The sequence below is a fragment of the Octopus sinensis genome, linkage group LG12 (assembly GCF_006345805.1).
Source record: "Octopus sinensis linkage group LG12, ASM634580v1, whole genome shotgun sequence".
Taxonomy (NCBI): domain Eukaryota; kingdom Metazoa; phylum Mollusca; class Cephalopoda; order Octopoda; family Octopodidae; genus Octopus; species Octopus sinensis.
This window is the reverse complement of record NC_043008.1, coordinates 3,315,594-3,342,567: the sequence shown is the minus strand read 5'-3', so window position 1 is coordinate 3,342,567 and position 26,974 is coordinate 3,315,594. Positions and strand designations below refer to the sequence as shown.

The 26,974-nt window shown below is 35.9% G+C and overlaps 1 long non-coding RNA gene across 1 annotated transcript; it reads left to right on the top strand.

The window, feature by feature from the left end:
- Positions 1-6,004: 6,004 nt before the first annotated feature.
- On the top strand, positions 6,005-26,405 carry LOC118765504. Its single transcript, XR_005001366.1, has 3 exons — positions 6,005-6,019; positions 19,924-19,930; positions 26,256-26,405. It is a non-coding gene; the product is annotated as an uncharacterized LOC118765504 (long non-coding RNA).
- The last annotated feature ends 569 nt before the right edge of the window (positions 26,406-26,974 follow it).

The following is a 26,974-nucleotide window of genomic DNA, read 5'->3' as shown; positions in this document are numbered from 1 at the left end:
TTTCTGTCTGTCATTAATGTTATCTTAACGATGTTCAACATGTTTATTTCCATTCCTTAATGCACAATTACAGTCAATGAATGCTCTCCACTTATATCAGTCCAATAAAACCTTCTCTCCATGTGCGTTTACATACGGTCGCCACACTCCATTAACGACTTACAATCACATACTAAAGAAACAAGCAATAATCTTAACCACTTCAATACGTATTCCTTCTCCAAGAGCTGTCCAATTCCTTATTTCACATAAACTTGCTTTATATGTAATCTCATGCAGTTACAGTCTCGCATTTGCCTAAACCTTTCCAAACAACCCGTATCTCATTGCCAACAGTCACTGAATCTGAAGAAAATTACATTCATGGGACATAGCTAAACTGTGACCGGGAAGTGAGTCACCCCAGTTACATAATATGGAACTGTTCACGTTGGAGCATTTTTGAAGCTGAGGTAGTTGTTATAGTATGAGATACTTTACAGAATGTGTGCCCTACCAGTTAGGAAAAGCCTGCTCTTCTTGTACCTATTAATACATGACTATGTCTTCACGATCACTCTTTATTTCATGTTATAGCTGATATTATCAACTTTATATATGGCTACTCATCATCGCGGTTTTTCTCTTGTCTGGATCATTGGATGACGACATATTGTAGAATCATTGTTTAAAACGCTCGTACGATTTATCTTCCACAACCTTTTATCTCGTCGTTTGGAATATTTTTTTAATAGTTCAACACAGTTGTAATAGAATTGCCAAAAACAAGAAAATTACAAAAAGCAGCTACTGTTCCCCATCGTCAATAATATTTAAAGCCATGCCAGTGTATAGACCCAGAATGTTCTCAGAGAAAAAAAGACAAACGTCCTTTAGACCCACTAGGCAACAGTACGGGAATTTAGTATGGCTAACATGATACTCCAGCCACGTAGAATCCTAATCAAATCACATCACACCACCTTACCAACCTGCATATTCGTTACGCATAATTATTTTAAAATAAATCACTTATTTAATACTTTATTTTCGATGAACACACTTAGGTAGGCAAAGGTGTACACATACACACAAATCTGTATATATATTTAGACAGACATATGCAAGGGTGTGTGTGTTCGTTCATTTATGGATATGTAGAAATACACATACAGAGACATTGTAGATACACAGTTGTACGTACGCGGATTTTAAGTATTAGGAAATATTGTTACTACCAAATCATGTATAGTTCTATGTCCGTCCATATGTATGAACAGGAACGCGAACCCTAATTTCCAATATCTTTATGCATTTGCCCCTACATGTAGGCATATGTGAATGCATGTGCGTTTGTATGCATATAAATACATGTGTTTGTGTAGATGTGTGTGTGTACGTGTATGTGTCTGTAACATATGTTTTTTTGTGTGTGTGTATGTATGTGCTGCAGGCACTTCTCTGTTGCCTGATCTCCCCTGTATACATATAAACGCTAATTATGCTATTGACGAGCTGTGTAACATCACCAGTTACCGAAACAAGAAACATACCTATCCTTCCTCTCCCTTCTCGTTGTAATCCTCTTCTTCATGTTCAAATACTTTCTCAACATACATTCAATATCAATCTTTTCAAAAGTCTCTCCATTCTCCAGTCATATTCCTTTTCAACGATTTCCCTCTCATGAACAAGCAGCAGATAAATTTTGCTACGTTCTGTTAAAGTTTAGACAAAGAAAGTAGAATATATTCTCCAGCCTCAAAGTAGGTCTCTATTCGAAATGATGATCTCTTCTTCCCTGTTTACACTTCAACAATGATTACAATTTCTAACAATGGAATAGTTTGCCTGGATTCTATTCTTCTAATTCATTACGTGAGCCATATCTCCGTCTTCAAGTATAGATTACTGGCTTACTAATCAGTTTAAAGGTATTTTGTAAAGATTATTAGGTTACCCGGTTACATCTCAACATAAATGAATTTTCTAGACGTTAAAAAATCTCAGCTCTAGAACTAATGAAAAAATGTATTGTGCACAAGAAATCTCTAGATTCTCATAAACTGCTGAATATTGTTTTTGGAATACCTCGAGTTTTATTAATCAGTATTTCTTTAAATATATAATTGAACATCAGATCATCAGCGACATAGATTTACCATCCGTTTTATTTCTTACGCTTATAATTGTGTTTTCTTTACTCTGTCGCTAAGATAATGGAATCTAGTTAATAGATGCTAGGAAGATATTTACATCTGTGTCGCAACACTATTAACATCTATAATCTATCTTATATATATATGCATGTGTATATATATAAATGTATATGTATGAATATAATGTATAGTTCTAGATGTATATAGTATATGTATAAGCCATACATATATGTTTGCCTATATACACATACACACACAAACGTTCATTCTCTTTCTCACTTTCGTTCAGAGGCAAATATATATAACTGTGACATTATTCTCTCTCGTTTCGAGACGACCTCATTATTTAATTTGTTTTAACAAAATTGTATTCGCAATATTACAGGCTTCTTAAATTCTATCACTACTTGCATGAAATTATTTGAAATTAAATTATCTGCAACAATATAGAAATTGTTTAAATGTCATAGCTTCTGCTTACATTTGTTGAAAACCTATATTTCATTGTGCCAAGTAATGTTCACTAAAAAAAGATCATTTTCGACCTATTTGGCGAGTGCTTTTGGAATCCAATTGTATAAAAAATATTGATATTTCAGTTTTGATAAAAAAAAAAATAACTTGAACCCCACCTTTCATAGTCAAAAATATTGAGGAGGTACATGAGCAATAACAAGAACAATGATATTAATAATAACAACAATGATAATGATAATAATATTGGTTTCAAATTTTGGCTCAAGGCCATCAATTTCGGGAGGAATAAGTGGGTCGATTACATCGACCCCCAATGTACCGACCCCGAAAGGACGAAATGTAATGTCAACCTCGGCGGAATTTGAACTAAGTACGCAGCGACAAATTAAATGCCGCCAAGCATTTCACCAGGCGTGCGAACGATTCTGCCAACTCGCCGCCTTAATAAAAATAATAATAATAATAATAATAATAATAATAATAATAATAATAATAATAATAATAATAGTAATATGCTTTGATGCTGTAACAAGCACTCACTCTCATGGCTTCTAATCTTAAATTATTGGAAGTGTTGTCATGTACATTGTTTTGTCTTGGTATAAAGATGGTCTACAGCAAATATTCTGCTCAATACCACAGATTTGATTGTCAGTTGCTTCACCATAACCAGTTGAACATGTCCCTTAGTGGCCGATGTGCATCTCGGATCACGAGCAAAAGTAGTAGGGTTCATTATAGCCATGTGTTGAGAGGAGTTCTTTGGGGTTTGAATAATTCACATCTGGAGACATAGGTGTTCCGTTCAACATCCTTAAACAATCCTTATTCATTGTCTTTACTGCTATTTATTTTATTGACTTTGAAGGGATAGGAGGTAAAGTCGACCATGGCAGCATTTAAACTCATAACGTGAAGGCGGACGGAATACCGATAAGTATTTTGCCGGTGTGTTATCGATTCTGCTCGCTCACCGCCATAGTCATTAGTTAATATAGATTCCTTTCTCAATACATTATGAATTGCATTTATCTAGTTCCTATATTTGGTTCTCTGCACAAATACTTTCTCAGGTATTTTCCGCAGCGATTTTCAGTTTAGTAGGTTTTTGTTTTTCATTTTTATTAGAAAATGAGTCTAAATTGAATATGTGTTAAAATAAAATACCATATATTTGCTGAACAACTTCAAAGTTTTAGATTTTTGGTTACCATTCGGAAAACCATGATTGAAAGGCGAACTAAAATACTCGTATAACGTGTATAAAACTGAACAAAAATATATGAGCTTACATCAGAAACTACTCCAAACAAAATCTACGGCAATAATTTTACTTTAAATGTTCTTCAGCTAATCAGCGAAGCATTGTCTCATCTGTCGTTGGGCTGAAGGCTCTGTTCGTATCTCAATAAAACCTTCGTTTTATTCCTGCGTTAAACTAATTTTCCATAAGCGTATCATTGGATATTTTGTTCAATTCTTACAGGTGTAAACTCTCTAGCGCTGAAATTTAGATACGCTACATGTACTACATGTACTATCATGACTTCTCACAAGCGTATATATATATATATATATATATCAATCACTGCAGCAAATATTCGTTAAAGAAAGTGTCTAAGTTTAAGTGACAGAGTACTTATACATAAGGAAATTATTAGCGTACCTTAGTTTATAGATCCTTTGAAAAGCAACTTGAACACCTCTGTTTCTTTGCTCAAATATTTGAACCAACCTATTTGCTATGCTTTCGCTATTTTGGCAATCAGTTTTGGTTTTACGGCTTACAGCCCCGAACCTGTCTTACTATACAGTGCTTTAAAATAACGAAAACCCGGTTCTTATGGTGTAAATTTATACAATTACACTCTGTTTAGGAGTAACACTGTGGAAGTTTCCGTTAATTCAATTTCAGCCGACATTCAGAAATACGTTGAGAAATGAGATTTCGAAACCATCCTGCTAATATCTGATAATTTGAGCGATGACTAGCGAATGATCGGTCTGCGATATAGATATAATCGTGTTAAGTTCAGGCGATCAATGTAAATATTATATCCAAATGTGAAGAACGAACTAATCTATTTTGTACTAAAGGACGATGATCTACAACACCAACACTAGTCATATCTTGCTAATTTTAGAAACACACAAATGTTTGTTTTACATCACAGACTTTGTACAAGAATAGCATTTGGAAGCGATAGTCAAATATTTATAAATGTAGTTTGCTTTAGAAAATGACATTTCTCACACTTTTAATGGAAATAGTTTTCCATGCTAAAATGTGGTTCCATTATTTAAAATATTTATCTCAATTATTTTTGATTACTATCATTGGCTAACTTTATGCCTAGCCTATGAGTAATGCATTTGTATTGCATAGAAGATTTGTATTTTATTAGATACGATGAGAATTCCTATCACAGATTGCTCTATTAGCATCGTCATATCGGTAAACTATCGCTTTATTCCAAATGTTTCACGTTTAAATGCTGTTTTCCTTGTTATTTATATCAAGGACGTCCTTATCAATCAGATTATACCATCAAAAGTACTCCAGCAATTCTGGTTTCAGAGTAATTGTATCATGATCTGAATGCGTCCTTATTTGTTGTTTAAGAAAGTAAAGCCTCATTTGAAGATATGCAACCGATTTCTACGAAGCAGGGAAACTAAACAAAAGAACATGCATCAGTTCAATGTTTGACTTCTCAGACTTTCACGAGATAAGATCTTCAGGAATTTGAGGATAATTGAAATAAATGCTAACTTTTGTTGTTGTTGCATCTACCATACCCCTCCAGATGTCACAGACAGAAAGAGAGAGAGAGAGAGAGAGAGAGAGAGAGAGAAAAGAGGAGGAGAGGATGGAGAAATGGTAACAGACGCGGACAACAACGGAAAAAGATGAATCGACAGCAATATAAGACATTTTATTTGTTTACCCGAAACGGTAGAAATCAATTTCGACCTCGGTTGGATTGAAACTAAGAGTGCAGACAGACAGACAGACATAATAGCAAAATAACTATAAGAATGTCTCGCAGCTATCAGAACGTTTAAAGTTATTCACGTATTGCATTCCCCAACGTATTGGGCTTGGTGGCCACTGTTTGTGGGTTCAAATCAAAGTGTCAGTCATTTGCAGAGGTAAATCGACGAAAAGCACTCTCGCACTTTAGGCCGTGGTAGTTAGTATATAAAATTGAACGAAACTCCGCGCGTAGCATTTGAAAGAGATCGAAGCAAATGCAAATACGCTGGTGTCAAATCAGGAGAGTAGGGCGGGTGTGGCAGCACTTCCCAACCATGCGTTTCAATGGCTTCCTTGCTCATATTAGCGATTTGAGAGCGGGCGTTGTCGTGCAGAAGAACTCCATGCCGCCGATTAGGTCTTTTCTGTTGAATAGCCGTGTTGAGACGTTCCATCTGTTGAACATAGAGTTTCGTGTTTACCGTTTGGTTCCGTTTAAGCTATTAAGAATGGATAATCCCTTCCCAATCCCACCATTCACACATCGTTTTACGCGGATGAAGATCTTGTTTCACGCGCGGTGTCGCTTGTTTACCGGGGCTAAGCCATTCCTTAAGCTGCTTCATATTGATGTACATACACCATTTTCCGTCGCCAATAACGATTCGGTAAAGAAATCGTTGCTTGTGTCCATGAGTTGAGCGGTGACGAGCAAGCAAACCAGCGGAGATTGTGGTTCCTTGATTTTTGTTGTTGTCACTTAAAGCATGCGGAACCCATGCTCCTTGCTTCTGAACCTTTCCCATCGAGTGAAGATGCTTCTCTATAGCAGTGTGGGAGTATTCTATTTTCTCTGCCACTATAGTATCATGCATCGCAGGGTCAATATCTAGGAATTTGCCAATGCTGGAGTGATTAGTTTTAGATGATGGCCATTGCAATCCTTTCCTCTCACCTTAAGTCGTTCAGATGAATATTTATGTATGGCACAAATGTCTTCTCATTTTAGATTCTCCTTTGACTTCTGGTTGTAAAATTGAAAGAATCTATTAGATATTTACTCAGTTGAGTTGTTTGATTTTCATTTGTTTTCTTTGAGAAGTTTTGTTGGGTGAGATAGGTGTTCATTAAACTGAATAACGTTCGTAGGTTTTGAGATTCTTGTGGAGTTATGCGCTTTGGTGCGGACATTGTTTTTATGGTTGTTAATCCTGTAAATAATGCTTTATAGAGTCTTGCTTTTAGCTTTGTGTTTTACATTAAATGCATATGATTCTGTGTTTCCCGTCCTTGTAAGTTTTATTTGTTTAGTTCTTTGAAGCTGATGTTTATTTTAGATGTGTGCGATTTTGTTCTGATTTGTTTGATGCTATCCGAAGGGTTTATTAGTTTCACTATTTCTGGTGTGTAACTGGGGGATTATTTTTACGTCGCGTTATGGCATTTACTCTTTTAGATGCGTCTATCATATTTTGTCGAATGTTTGTAATGCAGTGTTTATATTAGTGACTGTTTTTATTGAAGTCTGGAAACCCTGGTTCTATTTCTTCGAGGATCACAGTCCGTTTTGTAATAAATAAAAGTGTTTTTGCTTCAACACTCATCACTGTGTTTAATGTTAATCAAAATGCGGTTTGTGAAGTTATTTTCAAAATGGTTGCAATGACTAGGTCTGCCGAGGAGGAGCTGATACGTTCACGAAGTAAATTTCTATGGGTATAGAATTATAGTTGTATGATGCCACCTATTTCGTTTGTACATTATTTTAATTTGTGCGGAAGGCTGTATGCGTTGCTTGACTTTCAAGAATCTGCAGTTATATCTTATTGCAACAGTGTCTTCAAAATAACTGAATATACAGAATATTCTATCAGAGAATAAAATTCGGCAGAAACAAAGAGGAGCAAGAGATAGCTAGACAATTCTTGGAACGATGCATAGAATTGTTTCTGCGTGGTAATGTACACAGATTCAATGAAAGATCCGTAAAACAACTTTAGAGAAAGAGGGCCTTAACACCGCAGCAACGTTAAGTGCTTCGTATTGTCTTCAGAATACACAAAAACTTTTCAGCAGAAAAAACGTTTAAAAAAATACTCAGAAATTACACTTTACGAGAATAAAGATATTGAGTGCAACAACAAAATCGTTAAAAACCGAAAGGACCAATAACACACCTGAAATTCCCATAGCTATGCGGAGAATACATTTAGACATAAACATGTCACATCATAAATTCTGGAAACATGGCTCAAAAATATCTAAAAAAAATTCTTCAGAACAACACTTAAGGCATTAAAAAATCACGGGTCTAAAAAAACTTATCATCATTCAAACAGTATAGCAATAATTCAAGAAATATTCTGACAAGCGAAGAAACCATACACATATCATACCAAATTATTCCCACATGAGACCAAACATATCCTCGTGTACTGGGATGACGGAGTCTAATATTATACATAAAAATTCCATTCAATATATAGATATCACGAATGACATTGGTAAACGAATAAGAAAAGGCATTACACTAGAAATGTAAGTTTTCAAAATGAAAACACACAAAGCTCATAAATATAAGCTGCACATAAACGCATAGTCACATTTACTTGCAGGCATATATACACACACAAATATGTATATGCTTCACTAACATTCTTACCAACAATCCCACCAAATTAATCACCGCTCTCCATAGCAATATGACATCTTCGTAGTCATCGTATTCGGAATAAATTTTCAACGCAACAGGTAACCTCAAATACTACAGAGATGGGGAGGTTTTCAGTATTTTAGCCGATCGTATATCGTAAGTATATGCGTCTTAATCTTACTCAACAGAAGGGAACATCTTAGTTATCAGTGAGTGACATACAGAGCCATTAGTTGCTTCACTTGCTAGAAATAGAAACCTAATCTCCCTCATATTACACTACCCCGAACTCAAAAAGTGTACGACACTAGGTAACGTACATTTTATAGCTAACCATTAAAAAGGAAGGATGCTCACGGCTCAAATACCTCTCATTATGGGTACTCGTAATGAGGAATGGTGCGGAGGTCAGCAGTAGTGTACTCAATGTATATTCACGATGTTTTATATGAAACTGCTTGCGGAAACCGGATGTTCTGCTTCAGTAAGGCCGTGATAAATTTATTTTAAAAGAAACCAGCAAACATTCATATACATTGGAAATGTTCGCAGAATAAATTACTCTTTGATATCATCCACAAGAACAAAGAAAGAAGCTATAAGTCTGATGGTGATAAAGTATTTATTACATGAATAATGAAAACAGTTAACCTCAAATACTACAGTTAACCTCAAATGTTGTGATACTACAACGTTAGAAAAAAAGTAAAAAAATCATGCCAGTCAATGAGTTTGTTCATATATAACCTCCTGATATATAGAGACGGGCACATCATCAATGGTATAATTGAAGGTTGATGCGTGTTTGGGCTTTTTCAATAATTTAAAGAACCATATTGCTTTATTCTTTCTCCAAGTATGGGAGAAAAGTCCAAACATGTTTCTGGCTTATCAACCCTGCTGTATGAAGGACGATTTTTACGACACCCGCCGATGTATTGGTAAAAGAACTATCAAGAGAATGTACAACCATAAATATCTGCTATCAACATAAAAAATAACCCCAAACAGCTACGTTAACTTAATATTTAGATATTTAATATAATGCGTTCGTATACATTAGATGGTTGCATAAAACAGTCATAGGTGGTGGAGAGTGATGGTTGACGTTTTGAAAATCATCGTGATGTTATTAAATTTACGCCCCCTCTCCCGAGATCAATATTCGTCGACCAGATCTGTGATCAAATATAATCGATCATTTGACGCAACACCTTTTATTTCAGGTTAGTGATACCTTTTGTGGCCGCTTATTAGAGTCATCACAGCTTTTAATATAATAGAATACTTTGTGGTGATCGTCCAGTTCCCCGCACTTGCACTCTGAGTTGAAATCCACTGAAGATCATCTTGTAATTTGTCTTTTAGGGTTAATGAATAAAATATCAGCTGGGTAATGGGGTTCATTCTCCTCTTTCTCTTTCTTTTTGTCTGGCTTTCTCATATTCCTGAAGAATCTGGTCCTGTTCCGACTCTGAGACTAGGATTTTGGATACAAATTGAAGTTAGAAAAACAAAAAATAATAATTGATATATACTCAGTAAAAAAATGGGAGAAACGAATTAGTGTAAAGAAGTGACAAATTCGTTTAGATTTATTGATTGTAATCAAAGAAAATTGGTTTAAAAGTCAATCACGAAGGTTTCAATGAGTGTCGGTTCTTTCATTCCAGTTGAAGCTACTTTAAATAACAACGATTGCAACTAATAACAAAAGAAAAGGCAATAAAAACATTTGGGTGCCTAGCATTTATCGTAATAACTGTAGTAATTCGAATAGTCTGTTTCTTTTATTCTTTAGTCATTTAAAAAGAAATGGTAGACCAAGTTGTGGGCAATTAACGGGTTTTAATGTGTTGAAAAATTGTATTATCAATAAAACGAAAGGTCACACGTAAAGCTTTCTTATACTGAAAGAAAAAAAGAGCAGAGTAACCGAAATAATAGCTTGCGGTGAATTGGTGATGCGATAAAATCTTATATAAATGACTAATTGTTGATGCTGTTGGAGTTAAGTGTGGTTTATTCTGCGTTAGGTTGAGCTGATGTGTTGCCAAGAATTTAATTATGTGAGAGTTGATCATAACTTAAGTAGCAATACGGATGTCTTCCGCCCTAATGAACAACACAACCATCCAAATTCTATTGATCGTCTAATTTCCTCTTAAGGCATATTGTCTTCTCGTAATTCTTATTTTCAAATATCGACTCAATAAACATTTTTAATCGTTTTTTCCCATCTTGTTTTCGTCAGCGATTTCCGTTTGAATTGTCATTTATTATCAAGAATAACTCTTAATTTATCACAGCATCTTTAAAGCCATTTCACATCTCAGCTGCCTTCAGCGTGTCTTGATCCTGACATTTTGTTTTTCGTTGATTATGTACGACTTTGGCCATTAGCTGTACACATTATGCTTAGTATAGACAAATGGTATTTATCTTCTCTAATTTCAATGAAGTATATTTGTATTGCAAGATAAAATATCCAATTTATTTTACTTAAAGCATTGTGAAAATGCCTAAACTGCTATGTACTCTCTTAGATTAAAGGACCGTTCCTAATGAAATATCAAAACAGTGTCAGTATCTACATCCGAATAAAAGTGGAAACGTAGAATACATTACGACAATTAAATCCCTCGTAAAAGATTACTTTAATGAATCGTAAATCAATATTTGAATGGAGTGCATAGGTTGTATGAACGATTTTTAAAAGCGGTACAATAACCACAGAATATTTTAAGTGTCAGGGAAACCGAATCTGAGTATTTATAGAAGCCTCATAATTTCCTGAGAATGCCGTGTACAATAGGTGATGTGATAAGATCTTATACCAATGGCTAATTGTTGCTGCTGTTAGAGTTAAATGTGGTTTATTCTTCGTTAGGCTGACAGGCGTACGAGCGTCTTGTAATCCTCATTTCCGATTATACTTTCAAGAAGGTTCATACTATAAAACTTTACAATAGCTCACCCTCTACAGCTACTGAATTTGGAATACAACATAATGCATGCTCTCATAATGACATACATTTCTATGTATGCAGGTATACGTGGATATATGTATACATAAATGAGAACGCACTTAATAAATGATTAAGAAGTTCGCTTCGCAAACATGAGGTCCCGAGTTTGGTCCCACTGTTTGCCATCTTCTGTAATGATTGCAAGATTTGGCACAAGGCCAATATTTCTCTAAGTGGTGGCGTAAGCCCATTGCATTGACACAGTGTTTCATTTGGAGTTATTTTATCGAATCTGCCACCTTGCAACAGTATTCTACTTTCAAAAAACGCCTTAATCGATTCTATATTTCATCTTTATCAGCGTCGTTAAAATATGCTCAAATAAAGTACTTTCAATGTGTTCTTCTGAAATGGTGTCATTTGCAGAGATTGAGTTGTTTGTATTGAGACAAAGATATACTGATATAAGTTCTCTGGCAAACAATCCTTTCACGTTCAACGTAATATTTTCAATTTGCAGCTGTGGAAGAAACTGCATGTTATGGAAGATATAATGGAGATTTTAAAAGTTTAAATACTATATCTCTATACTGCCTATCAAATTTCTCTTTTAGGTATTTTGATGGTTTGCTTTTCAAGACTTAGCCTCTGTCACATCACATTTCGTATCAATATAAACTGAGAAATTGTCTCTTCAAAGGAATAAAATTCTATTTTTCAGCTTATGGTTACACCTAGCTGAGGATGTTTGCCTTTATCTTGGTTGGTGCCTGTAGCTCCTTGAAACGAGTTGATGTAGTTGCTGGGATAACATCAAAACATTTCCTCTCGTATATTATTCTTATAATCATTTACTCATTATTTTGTAAAAAAAATCTTCCCTCCTGTCTCGTGAAAGAGCGTAGTCAGCAATTAAGGTGTTGCCCTCATGATCGTAAGATCGCGGTTTCGGTGCGAAGTGTCCTTCAGCAAAAACCTTCATTCGTGGTTGCTTCGGTTCACTCAGCGAATGCATTCCGTCAATATCCGGTAAGTGAAACCTGCGACGGACCGGCGTCCCATTCAAAGGATGCGTTGTGTTCTTTGCAGCTTATATGTGTTTTAAGCCTCATGGAAGACCTAAAACTAAAATTCTGTTATTTTATTTATTGGTATCGTTTCTAGCTGGGAAAGTTTGTTTTGAAATATGTTGGTAAATCTTTCAGACAAATAATAACTTGTTACACCATATCGACGATCACTTGTCGTCTATACTGTTGACGCTTTAATGTTCATCTGCTGTTCATGGGTGAAATCTAGAAGAATTGTCATTAAACATAAGATCATGCATTCCTATATACTACAAGAAGCTTCAGGAATATTACAGCCTGGCTCTATTTTGTAGTTTTTTATTTTAAAGTGCAGAGGTATTAAGAGCTTTATTTATGAAAAGGTTACTCTCCTATGATGAAACGGGGGATTCAGGTATATGTATCGTTTTATCTTTGATAATGATGTTAGCCTGTTCATTAAGGTTTTGGCGGTGTATGTCTTTTCTGGATGTTTGTATTTGACAGGTTGTTTATATAAAGTCAGCCAATTAGGGTTCTAGCAGGGAAGAACAACAATAATGTTTTAGGAGAAATACCATTTCTTTAGGAATAGAAGTATCTGGACCTTAGAAGTTGAAAGTTCTTCAATCATGTTTAAAGTGAAAGTATCCAGTAACTAGATTACCAAAGTCTGTTCTTCGTTGATACCAGCTCACTAATCTGCTTCTCGAGTACAGGATTTAATTCCTCTTCACTCACCTCGATGCCCACACAATCGTCGCAGCTATTGGCTGTGACTCAAACATTTGAAAATCCATTGATGACACAACATCAGGACATGACACTATCGAAAGAGACGTCATGCACTAACAATATAACTCTCCATTATTTCACTACTAAACACTTTATCCACTTTAGTAATATATTGTCCGTTTCATCCATGTATTAGGCATGATTGTTACTGAGTCTGCAAGTGATTTCCATTCCGCTGTTGTAGAGCATTCTTTTTCATTAAAATAGCACAAACTACATTTTGCCGATCCATAATCCACAGTCAGAAATAATAAATAAGTTATTGTTCATTTCTCATTCATATAGTAACTTTCTGTCGTGTGTACTTGCTGCCGACATGAATATTTTCCAGAAAAAAGAAAAAAAATTAAAAAACCACCAGCATAATAAACGCAAAGCTAATTTTTCTAGGAAAAATCCCACCTGTCCGAATGATATACATAAATAAAATCACCGAGAGCTACGAACTCAAGGTAATGTGTATGGTAAACTAGAAGCCACACACTTGCTTTATGTTTTTTTATATTTCTGGTTCTCCTTAAGACCTGTTACCATATTAAGAGTGTGAACAGACGGAAATAAATCAACAGAACATTGCAGATATCGGAGTAAATGTCGGTTACTTTTTAATTTATTATTCCTCATTCATTTATTTATATTTGTTTGGAAATCGTCTGCCACAATGATTTTATTCGTTACCAAGTTAATTCAAAACAATTCTTTACTAGGTATCCGTTCTTTGATAAAGGATTGATTATATTGGCTTCGTTGTAACAACGACGGCCATGTTGCTAGCAAATGTATAAAACCATTTAAGGACGTAAATTATTCTCCGTAAAAAATATTTTATATTGAATCTTCGAGATATTTTACAATTGTGGGTTAACATATTCAATTTTAAATCAGAGAAAGTGTTTTTTAAGCTTCAATAAATTTACCCGTGATTACATTTACAGATTTTCACATCTTCAATATTCATTATTTCTAAGTAGTACAAGTTTAGTCAAGGAGTGACACGTGTAAATTATGATCGAAGGATTTATCGGTTTATTTGTTAATGTATGTGTGCTAGAGTTATACCTGTTGTGCAGATATAAGCTGAGACTCTTCCTATGTATTTTTACCTGAATTCTCAAGTCTTGGAATTTTGGTATTTTTATGTCGACAGGTATGCTTTCTTCATATATCACAAATATAGAAGTGCAAACATATATATATATATATATATATATATATATATATATATATATATATATATATATACTAGTACTTCTATATTTGAGTTTTAATGTACTAAAATCCTAGGAAATTGTTGAGAATTCAGGGAAAAATACATAGAAATATTCTCAGCGTATGCATCTACGCAACAGATATAATAATTCTAACACGCATACATAAAGAAATATGCTACGAAATCCTTCGATTATAATTTAGGAGTTGAAATAAAAGGAAATATAAATTATTTCCTTCTTGTGATAAAAAAATATTATCTACGAAACAACACTATATATATTTTTAGGAGCTACGAATACTATTATTCCATGAAGGCGCCTCAGGCAGCATTTTATAACGCGTTTGGAGCTTTCACGCAAACATCAGCTCTCACTCCACAGGTATAACAAGCTAAAACAAGACAATAGAATAAGTAAATATACGAAAAGAAAAAAACCCAAAGGAAACCAGGTGTAAGAGATGGAATGCTGAATGGATTGTAGTTAAGTGTCTGTGGCACAGGTGCTCAGTCCGGAGAGGGTGTTATTTTCCAATTTATCAACAGGAATTTATACATATATCTACAGTCGGTTACAGCACTTACCTAGTGTACCTAATCGTTTAGATCACCTGTGAACTAACCCCCCATAATTTGTATATATACATATATATATATATATATAGTAGAAATATGTTACGCAAAGAATATAAAATACACGTGGAAATGTAAGAGTAAAATATGAAAAATCAACGAAAATGCACATTGCAAATAAAAAAAAAGGCTATTTATGACAAGTAACGACAAATATATACATTTAGATTGACTGAGGTAGTAATACGAGTCATAAAAATCATTATTATGAGATGATTATAAGATGATAATAAAGTAAGAGAACAAAACGGACCATAGTTTACGCAAAGATAGATCGTTTGAACAACACCGGTTAATACACGGTGTCAGGTCTAATAGTTCCTGAGAAAAAAGATTATTTGTAAGGGAGGTAAGTAGTTCTAGATTTAGAGATGTGAGTGGTGTAGGAAGTGTATATGGTTTTGTGGTTTCAATTGAAGAGTTAGTGGTGTTCTGTATTGAGTTGTGTGTTCATATTGAGTTGGGGGAGAAATTTATTGATGAAAAATGCCTCTTTATTCAACCTTTGTTGCATTGTGGTGTTCTGTGAACATTGGTAAAAGGGAAATATTTGGAAATTGGGATTAAGATTCCTGGCACATGTTTCTATCTGTTCACTCAACTTTAACTGTCTGTATTGTGGGTGATGGATTTGCTCTTTGTGAATGGTGATTCTTTGACGGAGCGAAATTCTTGTTTGTCCAATATAGAGTTTACCACATCCTATGCATGTCATGACATAGATTACATGTGCTGAGGCGCAGGGGAAATTTGATTTGATCCTAAATATTTCTCCTTGTTTGAATTGAATTTTGAACCCTCCAGAAGATGGGGGCATGTTCCACAGTTGGAACCTCCACATTTTGGCTCAGTTGTTAGTGGGTAAAGTCTAGCGCTGGTTTCGCAAGGTTTCGCAAGCGAAACGAGCATGCCATTGTAGGAATATCCAGACACTTAAAGCTTCATTTTCGTAGACAGAATGAATATTTCGTTCCAATGAAATGTCTTATATGGTCTAATATATGCACTTTTTAAAATAGAAAAATAGGATTTGAAACGCTTTGGCTAAGCTAATCTAAAAAAACATACTCTGATCACATGAAAAATGAGACAGGACTTCCTTTCCAAACGATATGAGTGTGGTGGGGGAGGAGGGAGTGTATCCAATGAATTCGTTTTAGTCTGACGTGCTATTTACTTTTGGAATATATTATCCTATTTCCTACTCCTGTTTTCTCTCTAATATATAACTGTTTAGTCATGTTTCAATATATACAACTCCATATAATCAATTCTGTCTCACTTTATTCATGTCTCTTACACGCAGACTCTTAGAAGAATTATGACGACCCCGTAGAGTCGTCATAATTTTGTCTACTCTCGGCAGAACAAACCACCAGAAAATAACTGCCCTTCTCAGTTATTATTTCGTCTCAAGTTTTCTAAACCCAATGCAAGAGCTTATGAGCACAATGTCATACATATTCCCACTCTTGGCAAGTGACTGAATATATTTTTTGGCATTCGATATACCTAAAATAATAACATTCGACAGATTTTTTTGAAAATGTTTAGCAAATCTCAAACACCAAGGGGACACAACATTGATCGACTTAAATTTAGTCGATAAACTTTTCTTTTGTTATCCAGGTCATCATAAATGTAGTCGCTAAGATTTCTGTCTGTCATCCATACCGTTTCTGTTTTCTCCAAACTTAATATATAATAATGTTGTATTTTCATTTCATCATTTAATGAAGACAGTTTCCGATTTCACAAGAATTGAATATCAATGTCTTCATAATCGCATAGATAAAATATCATATCAAAAAATTTATGATACATAATACTCATAATAATAAACAAAACTGAACGATTATTTAAAGAATGTATAAAACATTGAAATAAAATTCCATTTGTTATCTCATGGGAGGCTTTATTGTCAATGAAAAGCAAATCACATTCTACGAATATGAGTCTCCGCGATCGTATAATCAACAGAATCCAGACTTCATTCAATCTTATACACTGGAGAAATACTCTTCACTAAATTTAATAAAGAATTCTGAAGCTATGGAAACAAAGTAGTTATGGTGGACGTCGACCTAACAGTAAAATACTGTAAGTTCATCTTTCATTAGGCGTTATCTATCTATCTATCTATCTATCTATCTATCTATCTATCTATCTATCTATCTATCTATCTATCTATCTATCTATCTATCTATCTATCTGTCTGTCTGTCTGTTTGTCTCTCTCCCTCTCTTTATCTATCTATCTATCTATCTATCTATCTATCTATCTATCTATCTATCTATCTATCTGTCTGTCTGTCTGTTTGTCTCTCTCCCTCTCTTTATCTATCTATCTATCTATCTATCTATCTATCTATCTATCTATCTATCTATCTATCTATCTATCTATCTATCTATCTGTCTGTTTGTCTGATATATATATATATATATCCTAAAGCCGTAGCTTGTTTTTATAAGGTATTATTACTCTGAAGTTGATATAGTATTCATATAGTCAATGAAATATTTTTATATAATCTATCCACAATATAAACACACTCAAATTCGAGTTATTTAGTTTAGCCATAGAATAATACAAATGTAATTTTTCTGAGCTGATAAGAATATTACATCACTTCGGAATAAAGTTTTCCGTGAGTAGGGCTTTCGAGGAACAGCCATAGTGCAGCCTCATTTTATGTTCAGCTATCAAATCTCTGTCAGATCAGCAAGTACCACATTTTCTTTTCTGAATAAAGGGTTACAATAGATAATATAGTTTTGTATTAACTACAGGACCAAATGTGCAAGGTATGAACTATTTGATTAGAGATTTGAGGTTTACACTATCAGAAATCAATGCTCAACAACCATAATGCTGGTTTAACCCTCATACATCTTCGATGCGAAATCCAATATTGCTAATGGTTTCCTAAACTTAATTATAAAGCATTTTATCACGAAAATCAATTATTCCGATCTATTGAAGCAAAATATATAAAGGTGCGCTACAGATACTCGACAAAGCCATATGAACAATCCAGGAACCGAAACAATGTTTACGTATATATTTCTAAAGTAGAGTTGTACGCATACACCTGCCTAGCAATGTTTTGCAATCCATATTATAAGGAAATACAGCTGCAATGTTAAATCAAATTGTATTATAAACTCGTTAATTTATACATAGACAAACATCTAATTCATTACGCTACAGATTCAAGACTATAATTGATATATCTGAATGTGGAAAGATAATTTACGGAGTGAGGACTAGCAGTCTAAACCTAATTTTATACTAGTACACAGTTTTACATCATTCTCAACATATATTTGGTATCCGAAAGATAATGGCACTGTTACCTTGAACAGACACAATATCGGAAGAAATATTTCGTTCTCAACAAAATGAGATCTAGATACAATGACGTAATTTTTTAAATTACACAGAAAGTAATTGAACCCCACTTAATGTAAAGATTCACGAAAAGAGAGGTTTGTTTATCGCAATACCAAACGCAATTATATCCTTTATAGTAAATTAAATGGTAACAAGATTAAGCAACCACCACCTGAGGGACGTCCATGAAGAGATATATTGGCACCTGGTTAATAAAATGTAGGTGGAACTGTAATGAATATATCATATATTTACTCTTCCCTTATGTGCGTAGGAAAACTTTCGAGCACGTGAGCAATGTATGTGTGTGTATGTGTGTGTGTATGTGGTGTGTGTTTGTGTTTGTGTGTGTGTGTGTGTGTGGTGTGTGTGTGTGTGTGTGTGTGTGTGTGTCTAGCCACCTAATTACTTTCTAATTTTCACATAACCATTTTGCTGAATCAGTCATTGATTTCTATGGTAAATTCTATAAATACAGACCAGTGGACTATTAACTTCACCACCAGCAATGGAGTAAGTATCATTAATGAACATTAATTTCATGCGAAATTAGAGTGGTAATCTGATACTGTCGCTTGCTTTGGGGAGTTTTGTCTCGTGTGTCATTACATAGAGCTCTTATTTCTAGCAATGCTGGTGCTCCCTGCACTCTTAGGCACTTTTAGTGACTGTGAATTATTTCCTTTTTGGTTTTAAATTGTGTCTAGCCACCCTCTTATATATATATACATATATATATATATATGTATATATATATATATATGTATGTATATATATATATGTATATATATATACACATACACATATATATATGCATACACACACACGCGCATACACATACTTGCAGCATACATAAACACGCGAACGCACAAACACACTCAGCTATATATTTATATGTATGTATTACGATACGGTAAGAGAGAGAGAGAGAGAGGAGAGAGAGAGAGAGAGAGAGAGAGAGAGAGAGAGAGAGAGAGAGAGAGAGAGAGAGAGAGAGAGAGAAAGAAAGAGTCGTATGCAATTGTTCTGGACATTTTGAAGAAGCTTTTCTATGTACGCTAGAAAGTTACCGCCAGTCATAGAAAAATTAAGTTGTCAAAATTTGTATAAAAATTTTAAATGCCGAGCAATTGAAACGAACTCCATAGACTATTAAATTTCGAAACCGATTTAAAATTATGTCCAAATATTCCAGGGCCAACATCAAGCGCCCAATTGTTTAGTTGTAAACCGGAAAAAAATATTCAAAGAAATATGCAAACACTTTCCAAATTTCATCCGAGACGACATGATCTTTTTCAAGTATAATCCAGTGAGTAAATTCAGTGGCGGCTCTGGCTATTTTATATTTTTTCATTTTTCATTTGCCTCTACTCCCATAAATTGCATCAATTAGTATTGATGGCGATGAAATTGTGGACAAACAAATCTTCACGCTTAATTTACGATAGATTTCCAAACTAATTAATCGTTGGATTATGAAAAACGCTTCAAATAATTACGTCGTTTTGTAAAATAAATCATTAAGTTCCATTAATGTAGACGGACGGTAATGCCTACCCCTGTTTGGAACACGAGTGATTGGATTCTTTAGGGAAAGAATCCGATCATTAGTATAATTTATATGAGCTTCAAAGTTTATTTAAGAGAACATTGGGAAATATTATTCGATATTTCACACTTTTAAAAGGAAGTAACAGAGACATTCGAGGCTTTAATAAATTAATCAAAAACGTCCATGAATCGATAAAAATCAGAATAATAATGCTTCAGACGGACTTTCTGTTGTTTGATATTCTGATAATTAAGGACAATGACAGTATTCCATCTGATATCTACTGCAAAGAAAATAATCTTGCAAAGGTAATAAGCTAGACAGTGCTTGTCATTGCATGCCAAAATATACGGTGTGTAGATTACTTGAAGAATCACATTACTTAAAGAACTAAAACATCTACGAAAAAATAACAAAACAAAACAAATCTTTTAATAATTAATTAAACATCTAAGGCAAAAAATAACCTGATCCCTCACTTACGAAGAAACGCTAACAATATGGAGACAAATACAAGAAGAAATATTTCGTTTCTGATTGCTAATCATTTCAAACGAGTAGATGAAAATGATTTTTATGAGTACAAAACAGAATACAAAACATTAACGGAATTCAAATTTTCAGTCCTTGTTTAATATTATTGAAGTCTGTATAATTTTTTCTGTCCTCCCAAATGAAAGCACATGAAGAGTTCAAATAAGAGAAACGTAACGTAAATTCTTCGACTAGCGGAAAATAGGAAGAAAAAGCAAGTTATATCAGGAAGTATATGATAAAATATGATATTAGGTTAATTAACTGCAATAATAGTCTCGACTGAGAAATATATCGGGAAGGAAATTTCCATACGACTCATTAAAGATCTAATCAGTGCTGCCTCAGTTTTACGATTCTCTCATGTATCTTTTATCCCGATGCACATATCGAAATGTTTTTCTCATTTAACATATAAATCTATTTTCTCTAAAAACAATTTTCATAACAACAATAACGAACAACAATCAACAACAAGCAGAAGGAGAACAATGATAATAATAAAATTCGTTTCAAATGTTGGCCCAAGACCAGCAAGATTAGGGAAGGGAGTAAGTCGATTGCATTGGCATAAGTGCGCAACTCTTTAATATGCACAATGAAAGTATACATATGAAAAAGGTTTTTATGTTTCGAGCCAATACTCTTTAACAGAAAGGAATATGAGAAAATAAAGAGAGAAGGAAAAGAAAACTTGTAGATTTCAGCGTTCCAGCAAGTATCTATCTATCTATCTATCTATCTATCTATCTATCTATCTATCTATCTATCTATCTATCTATCTATCTATCTATCTATTATCTCTCTCTCTCTCTCTCTCTCTCTCTCTCTCTCTCTATATATATATATATATATATATATATATAATATATATATATATATAAGAGGTCTGATCGATAAGTATCCGGCCTGTTGTTATAGTAACGAGTCTAAAGCATGCAGAGGAAAGCCGCTTAGCAAAGGTTGACATTGAACTCTGCACAAAATTTTAACGTTCTAGCTCATTTCCGCTGTTGACAGCAGCGTTTGGGAGGGAAATCTGTCGCGTGTCATCCTTGCATTGACAGATAAAGTTATCAAGGCAATAACTGGTCAGAGACCTAAGCAAAGTTGCAGAATGTGTATGGTGAGGAGTGTATGAGCCGCACACAAGTGTACGAGTTGTTCGGACGCTTCCAGTATTGCCGAAATATATGTTAATATTGACGAACGTTCTGGGAGACCCGCAACAGGCAGCTGTGAGGGGAAATCGTCGAATCACCATCCGTGAGTTACCAGAGGATGTGCAGATTAGTTACGATTCTATTCAGTCCATTATTTCTGAAGATTTTGGGTATGAGGCCCAGAGCTGCTTTCAGCCGACCAAACAGACACTTGGGTTTCAGTTGCACAAGGTCTTGATCGTGACGAGAACGATGAAAACTTTTTGAAACCTTTGTGCAGGCCTCTGAGTAGGCATCGCCAAAATTTTGGCAAAATTTGATTCAGTTCCTCTTCTCAATTTTCTTTGTCATCTTCAATGCGACGATCACACACTACATATCTTCTTTCCAAGCACTGCTGTAAACTGCGGAAGTGAACTGGCAAAATGACCATTCCTAATTACAACGATATATATATACTTTCTTTCACTTTATCTCTGTCTTCTGTCTGCCTGTCTCTCTTTCTCTCTCTCTCTCTTTATATATATATATACATCAATGCATAACAATGAACATGAACTCTCTATATACACTTGAATGTCTGCGTTTGTTTGTTTTGGTATTTCCACATCCGTACGATAAAAATGTCTTTATTTTGTTTCATTTGAAATGGAAACTCTGTTTATTTTTCCTTCTTTCTTCCACAAATTGAATAAAATAATTAATTGCAAACAAATTTCTTTGAGATTGTACTAAATACCCGTGCTATTTCAACATAATGAAACTATCAAATATCTACAACAAAATAAATTCAATTTATGATGCATTTAAATCATTTCAATTTAATTCTTAGAATATTTGACGCAATATTTGTTTTTAGGTATTGGAAACATTTGCCGGCCACTAATAAGTATTTGCCATATTCTATTCTAAAACGATCGTTTCACTTTGGAAATTGCATTTCCCAGATAGAAATGAAATTAAAAAAACGTAAAACAATTATAATAATCAATGATTTTGCGTTTCATTTATTTTCTCTATTTACAAATATATGACAAAATATTGCTTATAAATATTTATAATGAAAGAACAATTTTTTACAATTAAATCTGGCTTTACAAGACACACAAGAAATATGTGTTCAGTGCAAATTATCTCTCTCGTAGCCTACTTTTAAATTCGTACGCATTCCTTGTCTACATTGTTAAATCACACACACACACACACGCGCACACACACACACACGCACGCGCACACACACACACCCAAACACACACATGTAAACATCTACTCATTGATTTTAGTTAAAAAAGCAAGAAATTGTAATTACTCATCCAACGGCGTATTGCTTCTGTTGATTTTTCACTCGGTTTAGGTTTTCCTCGTCCCCCTCCACTTCCACTTTCACCTTCTCCCCCACACCTTCTCCTCCTCGAACTCCTCCTTCCTCTTGTCTCCTCTCCTTCCTCTTGTCTCCTCTCCTTCCTCTTGTCTCCTCTCCTTCCCCTTGTCTCCTCTCCTTCCTCTGTCCTCTTCCTCCTCCCCTCCTACTCAACACATCCCCTTCCTCGAACTCCTCCTTCCTTTTTCCTCTTTTCTCCTCTCCTTCTTTTGTCTGCCTCCTTCCTCTGTTTGCCTCCTTCCTCTGGCCTCTCCCCCTTCCTCTGTCCTCCTCCTCCCCCTCCTCCTCGAACTCCGCCTTTCACCTCCTCTTCCTCCTCCCTGTTCGAAAGGAGGAAACCACTCGATGGGCAGATATGCAACATGGCAACGTAGCCTCAATTCGGTCGTTGATCCGCTGGGAGATGTGTACGGAGTTTTAGCGGCATTTTGCCAAGCTGTATGCGACTTGCAGTGGTTCGCGGACGGGACTGGATTACCCCTCCTACGTTGGCAGGTTGCCGCATCTTTCATCCAGGGATGCGGAGTTCTGCGAAATGCTGATAACAGCCGAAGACATGAAGGACGCGATGACGAGCTGCAAAATGAAGCCGTCCGGGTTGGATTGTCTGCACTTCGAACTTTGTTTTTGTATGTCAGACTTGCTCGGGGATCGAATGGTGGATGTCTGACGCAACCGGCAGCAGAACGAGAGAATAGTCAGTGCTCTAAGCCGTGGCGTGCTGGTGCTGCTGAGAAAAGACACAAACAGCGATAATTTTAGGCCCATAACTCTGCTGAATGCAAGTGGTAAGATTTTGCACAAGGTCTGAGCCAAGAGGTTGGAATCGTTGCCGATAAACTGGTCGGTAACGCTCTGACATGCACTATTCTGAGCAGAGCTATCCACGACAACCTCCACCTCATGCGCTACATCATCGAAAGAGTTGGAAAGGAACATGACATGGTTGGTGCCCTGATCAGTTTGGATCAATTAAGGGCTTTTCACATAGTTGAATATTAATACTAGGAGGTTCTCCCCGCGGAGGTCGGATTTCAGTGCTGTTTTCACAGGCTTGATCCCTGTAATGTACAGCGACAGCTGTTCGGTGGTCAAAGTAAATGACCACCTACCAGAATCACTTGGCATCGCCCGTTCGATCACCCTATGATGCCCACTCTCAGCCCTTCTGTAATTGCTGGCTTTGGAGCCATTATTAAGGATGTTGGATATTTTGAGGGGTATCCCGCGTGAACTAGGGAGCGGAATGTTCGTATACGTTTATGTGGACGTCGAGACCGTAATTTCGTCGGACAACTCGGAAATTGAGGTGATCATTACTATTTTAAGGGGGGGGGGTCGAAGCGTGGCAGGAGAAAAATTCATCGGGACAAATCGGGGGGGGAGCTTGCTGCACAGCACTTGGAGAGGCAACTTCATGAAAACCGACAACATTGCAGGGCACTGAACTGAAGGGTCGCTTAAATCGTTCAGGGTTTTGTTGTTCCACACCTTTATATGAACAAGAAGAGGAGAAGGTGACCTGCAGAGTGGTCAGTCTCACCCAAAAATGGGCAGAGAAGTTATCCCTGAAGGATGGTGCGTTGGTGAATGAGCACATCTCTTCCGTCATCTACTATCACCTGAGCATCGTCCCTTGTCACATTTGGTAGCCGATCAAGTTGTAGCGCTTGTTCTTCCAATTTCTGTGGAGGGGACATGTTCTAGTCGTCAGACAGTCCATCTGCTCTCAACAACCGCTGAGTGGAGGATTGGCCATGCCGTAGTTAATTATGCGCAGACACGCACTAAGCCTGCGACATCTACAACGTTTTCTTAACGGTTAGAGGGAGTGGTCACCGTTTGTCAGACAGAAGTTTCCGCAAATCGTCTCGTTGACGGAGCTACAGTCCTGGATCAAGCGTAGGTCAACAAAGGGCGCTTGGCACCTGTAGTGTCGGCAAGCGCTTGCAGCTTTCTCCAAGTCGGACAATGATGTCGGCGGAAGTTCCACTATAGAGAATTACAGGTGGAGAAGAGTGACGATGTCCTAGGAGAAACTCTGTGCCTCGGAAGGGATCGATAAACTGAGAGATGTACCGGTTCGTGACAAGCTCTACAGACATGCAAGTGCTGTTAGACGGACCTGTTCGAGAGGAACTTTTTCCAGTGACCGGGCATTACTGACTTTGTGCTTTGTCGAACAGCTGTTGACACGTGTACGACGGATTCAGTTATCAGCCGAATCCATTGTGTAGATTGCTACACCACCTTCCTTTGGCGTGGAAGGAAAGGTAGTTTTCCTTTGTCTGGTATTGAAAGTACTTTACGCAGGATGTGTGCTCTTTAGATTTTTTTTCTGTTCAGTTTCTGTCTGTCGCTTTTGGCCCAGTCTACAATTCTAACTCCGTATCTGATTACTAGTATTGCTTTTGCATTTATTGCTTCAATATTTTTTAAAAATTCAACTTTGACTCTAATATGTTTCTCCTTGTATCCTCCCTTCTGGTAATTTGCTTTCATATTTTATTTCGTCTGCCTGCAATATTGCCAAATACTTAGAGCACTGTCTTTTCTCAACTGCTTTCATTGTTTGCCTATTTGGCATTTCAATTCCCTGGCTTCCTTCAACTCTTCCTAGTTTCATTATAAATATGGCGCATTGATCAATCCCAAATTGCATACTTACATTATTTGAGAAAATGCGAACAGTATGTACAAGACTTTCAAACTGCATCTCATTTTCCGCACAAAGCTTTCTATCCTCGATAAATAGGAAATGATTTATCTGGCCATATCTTTTTCCCAAAACATAAGCTATTTTAACATATCGTTTTATCAGACTGAGTGGTGTCATGGCCAATACAAATAGTAATGGAGATAAGCTATCATCTTGAAATATAGTGGCAGAAGTAATGATAACATAATACATAAACCCCCCCTTATAGATCATTCAATAATGTATTAACCCTTGTTGTTTACAACTTCTTTCCAGCGTTCAACAATATTTTCAATACCTCGTTGGTAAAAATCACTCGAATTCGACTCGTAAAATTCATCCAACCAAGCTCTCAATTCTGCATCAGTAGTGAACGGAGGTATTTGAAAGAGATCGAAAGAGATGGAAATTCGTTGGTGTCAAATCAGGAGAGTACGGCGAGTGTTGCAGCACGTCTCAGCCATTCGTTTCAATGCATTCTGTGTTCATATTGACGATATGAGGGCGGGCAGTGTCGTGCAGCGGAAGAACTCCATGCTGCCGATTAGGTATTTTCTATTAAACAGCCGTGTTGAGTCGTTCCATCTGTTGAACATAGAGCTTCGCGTTGACGGTTTGGCTCCGATCCAGCCATTCGTAATGGATAATCCGTTCCCAGTCCCACCATACGCACAACATCGTTTTAAGCGGATGGAGATCTTGTTTCACGTGCGGTGTCGCTTGTTTACCGGGGCTAAGCCATTCCTTACGCTGCTTCAAATTGGTGTACAGGCACCATTTTCCGTCGCCAGTAACGATTCGGTAAAGAAATCCTTGCTTGTGTCCATCAGTTGAGCGGTGACGAGCAAGCAAACAAGCGGAGATTGTGGCTCGTTGATTTTTTTGTTGTTGTCACTTAAAGCATGCGGAACCCATGCTCCATACTTCAGAAACTTTCCTACCGAGTGAAGATGCTTCACTATAGCAGTGTGGGAGCATTCCATTTTCTCTTCCAGTTCCCTTGTCGTTTGACGAGAATTTTCGTGCAAAAGTTAGTTTAATTGCCCTTCAACGAACTCAACTGGATGACCAGATCGAGGTACGTCTTTGAGATCAAAATTTCCATTTTTGAACTTGGCATACCAAACACGAGCGACTCTTTCAGCTATGGCACCCTCTCCGTACACAGCATAAATGTCTCGAACAGCTTTTGCGGCCTTAGAACCTTGATTAAAAGAAAAAGAAGGAGGTGTCCAAAATGCTCGTCTTTCTTAACTTGACATTCCATTTTAATGTCCTGAAAATAAACAAAAATTAACTAAAATTAACTAGAAAAATAAAATAAAATAGATTCCAAAATGATTCAAAAA